Source organism: Chinchilla lanigera, unplaced genomic scaffold (assembly GCF_000276665.1).
Source record: "Chinchilla lanigera isolate Chin_1 unplaced genomic scaffold, ChiLan1.0 scaffold00053, whole genome shotgun sequence".
Classification (NCBI taxonomy): Eukaryota; Metazoa; Chordata; class Mammalia; order Rodentia; family Chinchillidae; genus Chinchilla; species Chinchilla lanigera.
Window position 1 is genome coordinate 3602792 of NW_004955454.1, and position 15272 is coordinate 3618063.

The window sequence follows — 15272 nt, forward strand, 5'->3', positions numbered from 1 at the left end:
CTATCCTGGGATTCTTGTTTTGAGTGGCTTCCTGTGGTGTAACTTTTTTTTTTTTTTATCTTTTTGAGACAGGGTTTCGCTGTGCAGTTCAGGCTGATCTTGAACTCACTTTGTAGCCCAGGCTGGCCTCGAACTCGTAGCAATCCTCCTGCCTCAGCCTCTCAAGTGCTGGGCTCATCCTCCCAAGTGCTGGGATTACAGTTGTGGACTACCACGCCTGGCTTGTGGTATAGCTTTTATTATCTGTGGCTTGTCTATGGTTCCGGTGGTTCATTATACTTCCGTACAATCCCAGTAATCCATGCCTGGTGACCTTTACTGTATTTGGGGAACTTTATCTCTACACAAAACCAAGCTTCTTGCTCACATGGTAAACAGATTAGAAGGCCCATGCATGAGGCCGAACCTGTTTTCATAGGCCTTGCTCACAGTAGCCATCTCTGCTATCTTGGGAAGGTTGTGAATCACAAACTACACTTTGTAACTGTGTTGCTTGGCCAGGTTCTGTGTTTGGTCCGAATCCCAAAGTCTGTGCTGCCGGTTGTGTGGGCACTGAATTTGTGCACGAGTCCTGTAGCTATTATGTTGAACTGTATCATATTCTCACTGGGTCTTGGTATACTAATTCCATATCTTCTTGGGGTACCACTAATGCATAGTGACCACCTCTTGTGTTCCCTTCTTGATAGGGTTTTTTGTTGTTTTGGTTTTTTTTTTTTTGAGACAGGGTCTCACTATGTAGTTCAGTCTGACCTTATGTAGCCCAGGCTGGCCTGGAACTCATGGCAGTCCTCCTGCCTCAGCCTCCCAAGTACTGGGATTACAGGTGTGCACCACCATGCCCAGCTTGACTGGATTTTGTCCGCAGAAGCATGTCTCCTGATACTACATTGTCTGGCATGATAAATTCATTGTATTGTCAGACAGTTGCAGTGACTCCTTCCAGAACAATCCAGGGCTTTAATATTGTTTGGCTACTTCTTACAGGTGTTCCCACTTCCTCTGCTGCATCTTAGGAACCTTGTATAATTAGGGGCATCATTTTATCCTTTTCCCTGTTCATCATTTTGTTACTGACTCCAATAAATATCAGCGTATTGCCACATTCTGTGGTCTCCATTGTGTAGAGGTCACTGAGGACCTTGGCGCATGCTATCCTGGCTATCATGTAAAGGTTGCCTATAGTAGGATAAATGTAATTCATGATTTGAACCAACGAAAGAGTACTGTGCATTAAAGGAATGACACAAGTATTTGTTCCAGTGTCAAGTTTTGGCATAACAGCTCCCAGAAACTGCTCATCTTCTTGCAAGTGGTTTTCTTAATAGTTTCTGCAGGACATTTTGGGCTACTTTGCAGTCTGTGCCCTTAAGTTTAGTGAATCTGGTTATCTGGAGGCTTTTGTCCAACTCATAACTTTCCGGGTTAAAGGACTACTGTGTAGACATGGTTCTGGGGCTCAAACTCTTCACAGTTCAGCCCCTGTCACTGTCAGCTTGGTTCTCTACTTGTGATCCATAGATCTCTGTGCCCCTAGGCCTTCTACATGCAGAGGGGTGTGTGTGCTCTGCGAGGCCTGTGTCACAGGCAGCCTGGTGAGGACCATAGCACTTGGAGACACCTTAAGTCTCAGGCTGCTGACTAACACATTCCCATTGGTTTAAAGCATGCATGGCTGTCCCATTTGTGGCTTGTACTGCGTGTGGTACAGATGGATCTAATCACGTTCATCAATCTTTTTACTAATAAAACTAATAAAAAATCTATAAAAAGTACTGAATCTAGGTAGTTGCTTGAATTTGAATAATTCCTGCACAAATAGAAAGAGCAACACTATTCATACCAATTAAAATTATTACAGTAAATTAATTTTATTAAAAGAAATTTATATTAATGAATAGTTTATCAATAGTTCTCTAAATTTTACCATGAAAATTTTACAAGTACACCCCATTGCTGGCTCATTTAAAACCGTTGTACTACAAAATAGATGTATTACAATTTTCTTATACCATTTTAATGTTTTCTTTTTTTTTTTTTTTTTTTCCCCTTTGGCTTTTTGAGACAGGATCTCACTATGCAGTTCAGGCTGGCCTTGAGCTCACTTTGTAGCTTAGGCTGGTCTCGAACTTGCAATGATCCTCCTGCCTCAGCCTCCTGAATGCTGGGATTACAGGCATGCGCCACCACGCCCTGCTTTTAATGTTTTGTTTAAAGAATTATAATATGATGACATGTAGTCTGCTAAGTCAAAGCCTTTCTTTGCATTATTGTAATCAAAGACCCCCTGAGAAGTAGTACAAGCTGCCCAGTGTGACAGTCATGTGTGTACTAGCCCAAGGCCTGTGATATCATCCTGGTGTGGCCCATGGTGTGGGGACCAAGGGGCGGCTTCTCCTTCCCTGCTGTGTGTGTGGGCCTCACAGCTGCTCACAAAAATGTCTATACAATTCTTAATCTCTAGTTCTTTACTAAACTGATGAATAATATTTTCTATCATTTTGTTTAGCTTTTTATTAGTGTCTTTTCTAAGCTTCCTGATTTTTAATTTTTTTTATTACCCTCATTATCTGATAAGTTATATTTTCTGTGAGCCTGCTGAACACCTCCTTGATCTGTTTTTTAATTGCTCTGTCATCCTTGCGGATGATTTGGCTATGTGACTTTTGCTTTCTACTCAGTGATCCATGATCCATGGATGGGCATTTGGGGAGTTGGGAATTTTGGGAGGCATTTTGTTGCCTTGTTTTCTCATGTTTTTCATGGTTTTTGTTCATTTTGTTTTCTCTTATGCTTAGGTTATGCAGTTGCTTATTAGAAAGACTTTGTTAATATGGAGATCCTTTTTATTTAGTCTGTGTTTTAGCGCTGCCCTCAAGGTGTGGCTCTTTAGTCCTTTGCCTCTGTTCCACGATCCATCACCTCTGCTGGTATGCGTGGTGTGTGCAGTGTAATTGGCCCATCACCCTGTTCTCTGGGAATGGACTGTTAATGTACTGTTAATGTCTCAAAGGTAATCTGGGTCTTGGCATACAAAGAAAACCTATTAATAGCAACAACTGTGTGACCCTGGCAATATCAAGTAAATTAGCTATACAGTAATATCATTGAAGCCAAAGTAGATATTGGTATAACATGATGTATCACTCTTAATCTTCAAATGGAAATCTGCATTTGTGGTATAGTAAACCTCAAGACAAACCAAATATGACATATAGAAAATACCCATTAAATGTGATGTACCTCCGCTAATGATAAAAAGGATTCAGTAGTAGTAAAACAGAATTAACTCCGTAATGATTATGCTTAATTGTTACTACTGTTACACAGTATAGAGCTTTGGGAATGGGAGAATGCTTAAAAAATTTCAAAAAATTGAACAATGGGAGATGGGGAGAAAAGTTAGACAAATAATCTTATTATTGAGTAGAAGGATATTTGTAGAATTAGATAAAGGTAACAAAAAATGAGAAATAGAAGATAAAAGAAGGGAGAAAAAATAATATGGAGAATAGAGCATGAAAAATAAAAAGGAAAAATGAAAGGAAAAGAGAAAAAAAGGAGAGAAAGAAAAAAATAAAAAAAGAGAAATTAAAACAAGTCCTAAAACAGAGAAAAACATGTTTTTTTCCTCTGTGTTTTTGAATGAGTGATTTTTTTTTTCTAGGATCCACTGTTTTGGATTCTAGAATTGCTTCTTGGCTTTTTGGCTAAGATCAAGTGTAGATTCTAGGAAGCCTCAGTTTTCTCTACCTGGCCTTATGGCCTGTGGGTTTGCGAGGTGTGCCTCATATTCCAGTCGCCCTGTTTACTCCAGGTTGTGGCAGTGCCCGGGTTGAGATGTGTCCTTGCTCATCTTGGTGGGTAAGGAAGGCAATCAGATCTCAGATCCGTGCTGTATGTAGGCAGCAGGGCAAGGGCTCAGGTACTTAATGCCAGCAGGTACTTCCAGACCTAGACGTTTCTGAGCATAGCTCAAGCCAGGTTTCTCTTCTGTCGTTGGGGTGTGAGCCTTGTGTCCTTCCTGTTCTGTATTTAAACTTCTTAGTGGATCTCTTTGTAACCTGCTTTCTGTCCACAGCTGTTTCCCTTGGCTGTCTTTTACCCACTCATGGTGGAAGGGTAACACTGAAATGATGTTTTTTAGTTGTTCTCAGTACCTGATTTAAATATTTGACCCCTTCCCAAAATTGTGCTTGATCAAGTACTCTGGTGATAAGGCGGCACTGCCTGTGCTTGAACTCTGGCTGTTGCCTGCTGTGTGGAAGGATTCCCCTTGGAGCAAAGCCCCACACTGTTTTTGTAGTTCACAAAAGCAGTTTCTGCCTTTCTTTCTCCCTGGATTTCCTGGCCCGGGGCACTTAACTTACCTTGCTTCTGGGGAGCCTGGTTCTCTCACAAGCAGCAAGAGCTGGCGAAAGAGCCCAGATTGTTTTCTTCTTTTTTCTGTGTTGCATTCCAGCTTCTTGGTAACATCTAATTTTTTTCTTTCCATTTCTTCCCATCCCTTGTGATCTTCTCTTTTTTCTTTCACAAATTGTTAGTTTCCAGTCTGAATTCCAGATTTTGGAGAGGCTGAATTTTCCTAGTAATCATCACTCTGTCATTTTCTCTTTCTTATCTTTCTAATAGTTTTTAAGTATTCTTTCATTCTATTACATTTCTGGAATTTCTATATGATGTGTCATGGAGAGGTTCTTTTCTGGTCATACTTATTTGGGGTGCTTTATTCCTCTTGTACTTGAATATTGAATTCTTACCCTAGATTTGGAAATTTTTCTGCTGTAGATTTCAGTGGATACACTTTTTATACTTTGCCATCTTTTACTTTTTCCTTTATTCTTGTGATTCTGAGGTTAGGTCTAGTTTATATGGTTTATAGGTTGTGATGTCTACCTAAGGGCTATATTCACTCCAGCCCTTGCTCCCCATTTCACTTCTGTCTCCCATTAGGTTTATGACCTGTGGGTTGGTGAGGTGCCTGCCTTGCTCCAGAGGTACCTCTGTCCATACACCATAGGCTGTGTCGGCTCTCAGTTGAGGAGTATCCCTGATACATGTTGGGAGATGGAAACCCAGCCCCCTCAGAAAACCACACAACCTGCCTGGCTTTTCACCACAGAGGGTGGGACCACTATGTTGTTTACAACCTGAGCTTGCTGCTTATCTGTTAGTTTTCTCTCATTGCTGAGAGAAAATACCCAGTGCCCCAAATTAAGGAAGGAAAGGTTTATTGAGCTCACAGTTTGTGGAGGTTTCAGTCCATACTTGGCTGGCTCCAAGGCAGAGTGGCACTTGGCAGAGGGCAACAATTCATGGTGGCGGAAAACAGCAAAAGCATCAAGCACAAAAGGGAAGAGCAGGTGGGGAGAACAAGCTTCTTTCCCTTCCTTATATTGTATGCAAACTACCCACCCCAGGGCGGGGTAGCACTCACATCCATAATCCCAGCATTGGACCATGGCTCAATCATAAATTCTAGAAGCCTGCACCCATGACTGCGTGAGGCTTTGTGGGGACATCTGGACACAAACCATAACACTGCTGCTTAAACTTCTCAGGTGATCTACAGCTAGTCACTCTTTGATTCTGTCTCTAATGGCCATCTCTCACCTGCTGTGGTAGGGTGACCCCAGTGACCGGGTAGTATAGTTGTTCACTGACTTACGATTCTCACAGTACTTCAGTGTTAAATGATAAACCCTTTTCGTAAATGACTTCTGATTGTGTCATTCCCAAGTATGGCAGATGCTGCAGTGAATTTCTTCTCTAAATCTAGTGAGTCATGTGGAAGGAGTCAGTTTCAGAGTAATGCCCTTTACTGTATTTGTAGCTTATCATAACCATGGCCTTTTCTTGGGGCAGTGCTGCTGGTCTGCTGTTTCTTGGGAGGCTGTTTATCTTCTTTGGGCTTACCTTGTGTTTGCAGAGACAGGACCTTCTTCCTGGGAGCTGGAGTTAGTATTTCCGACTTATTAGTTCTTTTCTCTGTGCTGTCTTCAGTTTCTCTGTGGCCTATAGATTTACTGTGGGTGCCTTTTTTTTTCTTTTCTGGTACTGGGAACCAAACTCATGACCTTGCGCTTGCCAGGCAGGCGCTGTGCCGCTGAGCTAAATCCCTAGCCCCTGTGGGCGCTTTCTTAATCTTTGAAGTTTAGCCTTTTCTCTTTGCTAAGTTGTTTTCCAGCTGTCTAGATTCGAGGTCCCGTTATTTTGAATCTGTCAAAATATCTTGAACTGTTCTTACTGTTCTTACAACAATGTGGGTTGATACAGATGTCTGTGTGATGAGAGTAAATGAGATAAATGACAGTAGGGATTGTCCTGTAATATTATGCTTGTATTAAAGGATTATTTGAACATAGCACCTGTTATTTGAAATAGCACTGTGATACTGTGACAGTTGATCTGATAATTAGCTACTAAGTGACTATTAAGTGAATAGAATATATGGCACAGTTTCACTGCACAAAGGAATGGTTCACCTCACTGGGTAGGACAAGGTAGATGACTTGAGAGTTCATCACTCTACTCAAAACAACTTGAAATTTAAAACTTTTAAATTGCTTATTTCTGAAATTTTCCACTTAATGTTTTGTATTATGATTGACCATTGTTAATTGAAACTATAGAAAGTAAGATTACAGAAAAGGGGGACTACTATGATAGACCGACCTTTTAGTTTTAATTTAATTTTGTCTGTTTCCGATCTTTATGTTTATGGGCTCAATACTATATGTATTCCTTTATGCCTTATATCTTTGATTCAGTATTTTATTTGTGGTATTTATATTTGTTGTGTGTACTTGAAGTTTGTTCATTTTCATTGCTCTGTAGTATTCCAGTATAGAAATATACCATTAATGATTATATTATTCATGGTTATGTTGTTTCTAGTTTGGGGTTCTTATGAAGTGTATCACTGTGACCATTGTTATACAAGTGTTTTGGTATATTTTGTGTGTGTATTTCCTGATGTATATATAGTCAGAAGTCAAAGTTGTGGTTCAGAAATACATGTGCATATGATTTTCATACTTATGTACTGAACTGTATTCCTGAGTAGTGTTTAAACTTATAGGCCCAAAAACAATGCTTGGGAGTTCCTTTTTCCCATATATTTGACCAATACTTGGTATTGTCAGTGTTATGAATTTCAGTCATTCTGATAGATGAATAGTGCTGTCTCATCATTTTAATTTGCATATCACTAATTAATGGATTGCAGTATCTTTATATCTCTTGATCATTGGAATTTTTGTGAAACGCTTATTTAAATATCTTGCTCAATTTTGCTTATTTTTCTATTTCATTTATAGGCGTTCCTTACATATTTTTGATATGAGTGCTCTGGTTATTTGTGTTAATGCATATTTCTGCCTCTGTAGCTTTCTATTTGGCTTTTTCTTCACGGTATTAATATTTGAAAAATAGTAGTTTTAACATTTTGCATACTCCATTCAGTATCTACTTTTATGGTTAGTGCTTTTTATTTATTTATTTTTTTGTTTTTTGAGACAAGATCTTGCTGTGTAGTCCAGATTGGCCCTGCACTCACTATTTAGCCTAAGCTGGCCTCAAACTCACAGTAATCCTCCTGCCTCAGTCTCCCTGAGTGCTGGAATTACAGACATGTGCCACTATGTCCAGCTGTGTGTGGTTAGTGCTTTTTATGCTCTATTTAAGAAGTCTTCCCAGCTAGGCTTGGTGGTGCACACCTATAATGCCAGCTACTCTGGAGGCTGAGGCAGTAGCATTGTGAGTTTTTTTCCTGTCTGGACAACGTACAGTCTGTCTCAGAACAACAACGACAAGAAGAACAAGAGCAAGAACAGCAACACTACTTTAGAGAACTATTCATCTACCCTGTGATCATGAAGTTAGTGTCTTTTGTGTTTTTTGGAAATGTCTGAAATTGTTATATACCTTTCTGTGATCTGCTTATACATAATTGATTTTTGTATGTGCTGTGAGGTAGGAGTTGAAATTAATTTTTTTCTTGAATGATTGGCTGATTTTCTCAGGACTAGTAATTTCCTTAGCACTAGCTCAGTTCCTTCTCCTTCAAATAAAGGCTTTTTTTTTTCTTTTGTTTTTTTGAAACAGAGTCTTGCTATCAGTTCAGGATGGCCTTGAGCTCCCTTTGTAGCCCAGGCTGGCCTTGGACTCACAATGGTCCTCCTGCCTCAGCCTCCCAAGTGCTGGGATTACAGACGTGTGCCACCATGCCTGGCTTAGAAGAAAGGCTTTCTATTCTGTTCCATTGATTTTTTTCCTTGGTCTAATGCCACACTTACTGTAACTTTATAGAAAGTTTTAATATTTGTAGAGGTAGTGCTCCTACCTTTTTAAAAAGTAATTTTTTTAACATTTAGTGTCTCATTGACTATCATAGTAATTAGAACAGTGTGGAATTGTTATAAGGATAGACTTGCGAATTGAAGAACAGAATAGAAAGTATGAAAATAAACCCACACGTTTCTGGTTAATTGATTTCTTTTTTTTTTTTTTTTTTTGGTTTTTCTCCGGTACCAGGAACCGAACTCATGACCTTGCGCTTGCCAGGCAGGCGCTTTTGCCGCTGAGCTAAATCCCCAGCCCCTCTGGTTAATTGATTTTTGACAAATGTGCCAAGATAATTCAGTGGGAGGAAAGGATAATCTTTTCAATAAGAGTTCTGGAACAGTTGGATATCTGTATGCAAAAGGAATCTCAGATTTTATCACATAGGAGATAATCTTTGAGTTCTTTGGTCAGGAATATTTCTCTGTGCACCCCTCTCTTCTGCCCCTTCCCTCTGTCTGCTGAGGTCCTGTTATGTTGCCCATGTTGGTCCTTAAAAAGAGTTTCTTCCCTATGATACCAAAATCATGATTCATAGCAGAAAAAAGAGACACTTGGCCTTTATCATATTTAAAGTTTTCCTCTTCAAAAGACAGGATCAAGAAAGTAGAAGTGCTAACCAGAGAATAGGAGAAAACACTTGTACATCATATAGATGATAAAGGACTTGTGTCCAGAATATGTAAAAAACTTTTGTATCTGAATAATAAGACAACAGAAAAATAAATGGGCAAAAGATTTAAATAGCTACTATCCATGATGGTAATATATTCTTTTTTTTTTCCCTTTTTTTGAGATAGAGTCTTGCTGTGTCACCTAGGCTGGCCTCAAACTCATGGAGATCCTCCTCCCTCAGCCTCCTGAATGCTAGAATTACAGGCATTGTGTATGTGTGCGTGTGTGAGAGTGACCGACCACACCTGCCTAATAAATTCTTAAAAACATGCAACCACTACAATTGGTCATTAGATATGAGATACCACAATGAGGTAATACTCCATACCCCCTGTAATGGCTAAAATGAGAAGCTTGATAAGCTCAGTGTTAGCAAAGATGTATGGAAACTGGTAGACAAACATTTTATTTCTGAACTGCATCCCAGTTCATGTTAGTGGGAATGTTAAATGCTGCAGCTATTACGGAAAATAGTTTTAGTCATTTTGTTTGCTTGCTTCTCTCTTGTCTTCTCTTCTCTTTTCTCTTTTCTCTCTTGTCTCTCTTCTCTTTTCTTTTTGATGTAGGGTCTTACTGTGCAGTTCAGGCTGGCCTTGAACTCACTGTGTGTAACACTGGCTTACCTGGAACCCACAGTGATCCTCCAGCCTCAGCCTCCCGATTGGTGGGATTATTGGCCACCATGCTTGGCTACTTAAAACTTCTATTTTAAAATTTTTTTTTTAATTTGACACAGCATCTGGCTTTGTAGGTCAGTCTGGCCTTGAACTCACTATGTAGCCCAGGCTGGCCTTAAACTTGCAGCAGTCCTCTTGCCTTGGCCTCCTGAGTGCTTGGGATTATAGGTGTGCACACCACACGGGATTTAAAGCTGTTTTAGGTGGAATGTTTTTCCTGTATTTTTGTCTTGGTGTTCCCTGGTAAATTTTGGAATTAGTTTACCATTTTAAAAAATGTTTTGAAGTCTCAACTGGAATTTAATTGGATTTTTAGATTGATTTGTAGAAAATTATTTATAGCATGGAGTCTTTGAGTCACTGAATATTTTCAGTTCTTGCTTTTCAAATCTCTCAGTAGTGTTTTAATAGTTTTTTTGTTCATTATTCTTACACATCATTTGTTAGATTTAGGATTTAGTACTAGGTAGCTGATGATATTGTAAATGGAATTACAAAAGTTTCCTTTTCTTTTTTTTAAATAGAGACAAAGAGTCTTACTGTGTTGCCTAGGCTGGCCTTGAACTCTTAGGCTCAAGTGACCCTCCTACCTTAGCCTCCTAAGTAGCTTGGACTAGAAGCATACACCACCGTGCTGGTCTTTTATAAATAGAATTTTAAAATAAATTTTATTTTTTTGTTTATTGCTAGTATATGGAAATAAAATTGAATTTTGAGTATTAACCCTGTATTTTGCTAAATTTTACCAGATCTTAGGAATTCTTTAGCTTTATCTGTAACTTTTCTTGAATTTACAGCTAAAATAATTGTCATTTGTAAATACTTACTGTTTTGTCTTTTGTGATTCTTGTACCTTTTTCTTCCCTTACTTCAATGGCTAGGATGATTTTTACCTTGAGGTTGGATAGAGTAGTGATAGGAGAGGTCCTTGTTGTTTTCCCATCTCAAAGGGAAATCATTTCTTTTTTCCTTGAGTGTGATGTACACACATACACACAAGACAAGGCAAGATCAAAACCTAGCCCTTGGTGATTCTGTTGGTAAAGATACATGAGCCCCTTTAGATTCAGGCATTTTATCATTGACATGGTCAGTAGGAAGAAGGGTAAACCACAGGTACCACAAATCTGTGATCTTTGTCCCATGCACCAAAAAAGGATAACACAGAAACAAAACCGCTTACAGTGTGAGCTATGGGATACTGTATTAATGAAGAGCTTATTCTAGATTGCTAAGTGATTTTTTATGCTGTACTTCTGTTTTAAGGCAGGTAGGCTAAAAATCCCATGTCTTATTGGAACCCAGGAAGCCATGAGAAACCGTCATGACAACCTCTAGAGAAGATGGGGAAGCAGCAGGGGACAACTGGCAGTAGCTAGTGTCTTAGAAGCCTCTCTCCTCATCTGTTCTGGGAGGCTTGCAAAAAAGCTAAAGTCCTCCAGAGCATAATAGGGGTGCTGTTTTCCTACAGATATTTGTTGTATGTAGTTATTATTAAAAATGTAAGAGATACATGATTTTCTTTAAAAAAACTTTTTTTGAGTCAGGGTTTCACTATGTAGTTCAGGCTGGCCTTGAACTCACTTTGTAGCCCAGGCTGGCCTCAAATCCATAGTGATCCTCCTTCCTCAGCCTCCCAAGTGCTGGGATTACAAGTGTGCACCATTCTGCCCAGCCAGTGCCAACTTCCTGAACCCCTTTTGAAATAACTTGATTCATGTTACTGCGATACTTAGGGCCTGGTAATTCTTTTGTCTTTTTTCCTTTTTTTCCCCTTTAGTGCTGAGGATTGAACACAGGGCCTTATGCTTGGTGGTGAAGTGCTTTACTACTGATCCATAGGCCTACCTGTTTTTTATTTTTTGAGACAGAGTCTTGCTGTGTTGCCTATGCTGACCTCAAACTCCTTTTCTCCAATGATCCTCTCACCTCAACCCTTTGAGTAGCTGGGACTACAGATGTGGACCATTGTGGTTGGCTGTCTGACAATTTTCATTTTTGATATAACTGTAATTTATATTTTTTGATGATTATTAAAAATAAGTTAATTAAAAAAGCTAAGTTAATTGAAAGTGTAAAATTGTTAGAATTAAACTTGCAAATGCTGAAAGTATAAATATAATGTTATTGTATATCTATAGCAAATATGTGTCTATATAGAGAGAGGGAGAGTTGAGAGAAGGTTGCATGTTAAGTCAAAGATTTCATTTAAAAGATTTGCTAAAGAGAAGTAGTAAAGCTGCTATATATATCATACTTCATGAGCTTTTTCCCCCTTGTTTTGGATCATTTAAATAGATGATCATTCCTTTTTGTGGGCTTACTAGATCCAAAGATAGGATTTTTTTCTTTTTATTTTGTGTTTTTGAGACAGGATCCTAACATCTAGTCCAGACTGGCTTCAAAGTTGTAATCTTATCTTCCTGCCGAGTGCTAGGATTACAGTTATGCAGTGCCACACCCAGCTAAAAGATTGATTTTTTGGCGGTGGGGGGGGGAGGGGGATGCTGGGAATTGAACCCAAGATATGACTGTTTTTAAGACCCTTCACATAACCCATTTTTCGACTACTGCTTTCCAAATACTTTTACTGTTTTAGGGAAGAAAACAAATATTTATGTAGTATTTATAATTTTTCACATAAACTTTTAAAAAGTTACAAAATGTTTCATATATGGAAGAAATATAGAGAATTATATATCGGTGTACCTCCTACCCAGCTTAAGAAAGAAAATACTGTAATATTAGAACTCTTGGTAGATTTCTCCCTGATTGTAGTCCAAGCTACTTGGGAGGCTGAGGTAGGAGGGTCACTTGAGCCTAAGAGTTCAAGGCCAGCCTAGGCAACACAGTAAGACTCTTTGTCTCTATTTAAAAAAAAGAAAAGGAAACTTTTGTAATTCCATTTACAATATCATCAGCTACCTAGTACTAAATCCTAAATCTAACAAATGATGCGTAAGAATAATGAACAAAAAAACTGTTAAATGAATGTTTTTATTTACCAACATTGATATGGATGTGTAATCTTAGTAATACTGGCCTACAACCAAGGTATTTTGGGCCATATTTGAGAATGTTTCAGATTTAAGAAGGTGATTGATGCACATAGTATATATTACTTAACTTTCAAGCAAGTATCGGGGAATGCTCCATAATTATGCATTGGTATTTCTATACAGCCTAGGCCTGATTTTGCTACCATGTTAGTTACATGATTTTTGGATTTTTAAATTTTTTTTGGATTTGTGTTTAAAAATAACTTAAATTATTTTTGTATTTTAAATATTTTAATATATGTGTAATATTAATGTTAATATTTTGATATTAATACTCTGATATTTTTATTAATACTTTAACAACTTTTGCCCTGGCTGGCACAAACTCCTGTCTCAAACTCCTGAGCTCAAATGATGCATCTACCTTAGACAGCCTAATAGCAGGAACTATGGGAACATGCCAGCATGTGTGGTTTAGCATGTATTTATTTTGTATTTAGTTTAGTTTGTTACTCTGTTAGGATTTGTTGAACTTTGGGCTGAACTGATAAGATGTAGTACAACATACAAGAGAACTAAAGGTACAATTTAAAATTTTAGCATTTGAAAACACTAGTGTGTCAGAGTGGAGTCATTGGGGCAGGCTGTTGAACCTAGAATTGACTCTTTTTTTTTTTTTTTTTTTTGGTTTTTGGTTTTCCTCTGGTACCGGGAACCGAACTCACGACCTTGCGCTTGCCAGGCAGGCGCTTTGCCGCTGAGCTAAATCCCCAGCCCCTAGAATTGACTCTTGAACTAAGTGACACAGATTGCTGATGGAAGTGGAGAACAACTATGATTAGCAACCATGTGTTTACTTTTAAGTATCCACTTGACAAGATGTTTGTCATGGTGAGAAATTTGAGAGAACTTATAATTAATTTGATAAACTGGTAAGACTTAATAAAAACTGCAGTTAACCTGAGTATAGCTGAGTTACGCTTCCATAAAAAAAGGATGAAATGGAAACTGTCAAGTGTTATGATGACTCCTTTAAATTGATGTCTTTACTGCTCCTAGCAGAGGTGCTCTTTCAGGCAAGTATGCCACTCCTGTAGGTTTTAGTTCCTAGTCAATATTGGAGAATTAGATTAAGGTCATACACCAGATGCATAGTGTTAGCAAACCTAATATAAGTCATTACATGCTGGAGAAGAGGGCAGAGACATCTGTTCTTTAATGTGTAGCTTGGTTTTTGAACCTACTACAGACAGATATATTAGCAGTCAATATCCTTGCCTACCCCATTAACTACTATGTAATTTATTGCTGAATGGAGGTTTTTATTTAAAGGTGTAGTTTATAATGAAACTTTTTTTTTAAACTATGAAAGTAATACTTGCTCAGCTTGCTTAGTATAAAAGAAAAGGGGAAAAAGTATACAAGCAAGGGGAGAAGTGACTGTATCTGACCCTTCATAAATAGGTTGTTAACATCCAAATCATTCTTACGTGTATACAAAATGTATGTGCGTATATCCTATTGGATGATTGCATTGTACACACCCCCACCACCCACCCGTGTGCTGAAGCTTGAGCCGAGGGTCTTCACATTGAGCTACATACTCAGCCCCTTACCCCTCTTTATTTGTTTGGAGACAGGGTATCACTAAGTTGTTCAGGCTAGTTTTCAATTTGTGATCCTATTGCCTCAGTCTCCCACAGTGCTGGAATTACAGGCATGCCGTCACCATGCTGGCTCAGCATTGTATTTTATAGTTTGGAGATAACATAGTTTATTACAATCCCTTGTTGGAAATTTTCATTTGTGCCAGGCATGGTGGCACATGCCTTAATCCCAGCACTCAGGAGGCTGAGGCAGAAGGAGTGTTGCGAGTTTAGGACCAGGCATGGCTACAAAGTGAGCTCAAGGCCAGCCTGAGCTGTATAGCAAGACCTTGTCTCAAAAAGACCTCCCACCCCGCCAAAAAAATTTAAGTTTTTTTCCCTTGTGAGTACACACAATACAGTAACTGAATGTCATTACATATATTTCCTTGAACCCATGAAAATGCTTTCTGTTTTATGTTTTATGGAGAATATTTTTTAATGTGAAATGTCTAGTTCAGATGGTAGGGACATTTCAAATTTTGATAGATTTTGCCAGATTGTACTGTGGTAGAACTTAAAAATTTTGGTCTGTTGTTAATCTCTCCATGGAGAGTTTAAGATAGCAACATTTCTTGCCCTTAGTAATATTTACAGCCTTTTGAGAAAATGAACAAAAAATTTAAAAATATTAAAATACAGTGTTTAAAACCCTTAAGTGCTTTTCTGATATTAAACATTAGTTACTGGTAAGTGTAGCAGGTTAACTATTAATTTTGAGATTTAGGTCATGTTTACCTATAATGCTTTAAATAGTATTGAGTGGTGTAGTATGTTTTCTGACTTAACATATATATATATAGTGCACATCCATATCAACCTATTCAGTTATAATTAATTTGAAGGTAGGTTATTGTGTTGCTGTTAAAGAATTTTCTGGCTTTATTTGTCTTATGGATATTTGGTATTCCTTTGGAGATGGAGGTTGTAGA

The 15272-nt window shown here is 38.4% G+C and overlaps 1 protein-coding gene and 1 pseudogene across 13 annotated transcripts in view; one reads left to right on the forward strand and one right to left on the reverse strand.

The window, feature by feature from the left end:
• Erc1 (ELKS/RAB6-interacting/CAST family member 1) overlaps positions 1-15272 on the forward strand; it is a 451367-nt gene that overhangs the window by 17882 nt on the left and 418213 nt on the right. The gene's annotated exons all lie outside the window — the stretch shown is intronic.
• On the reverse strand, positions 56-1448 carry LOC102025870 (annotated as a pseudogene).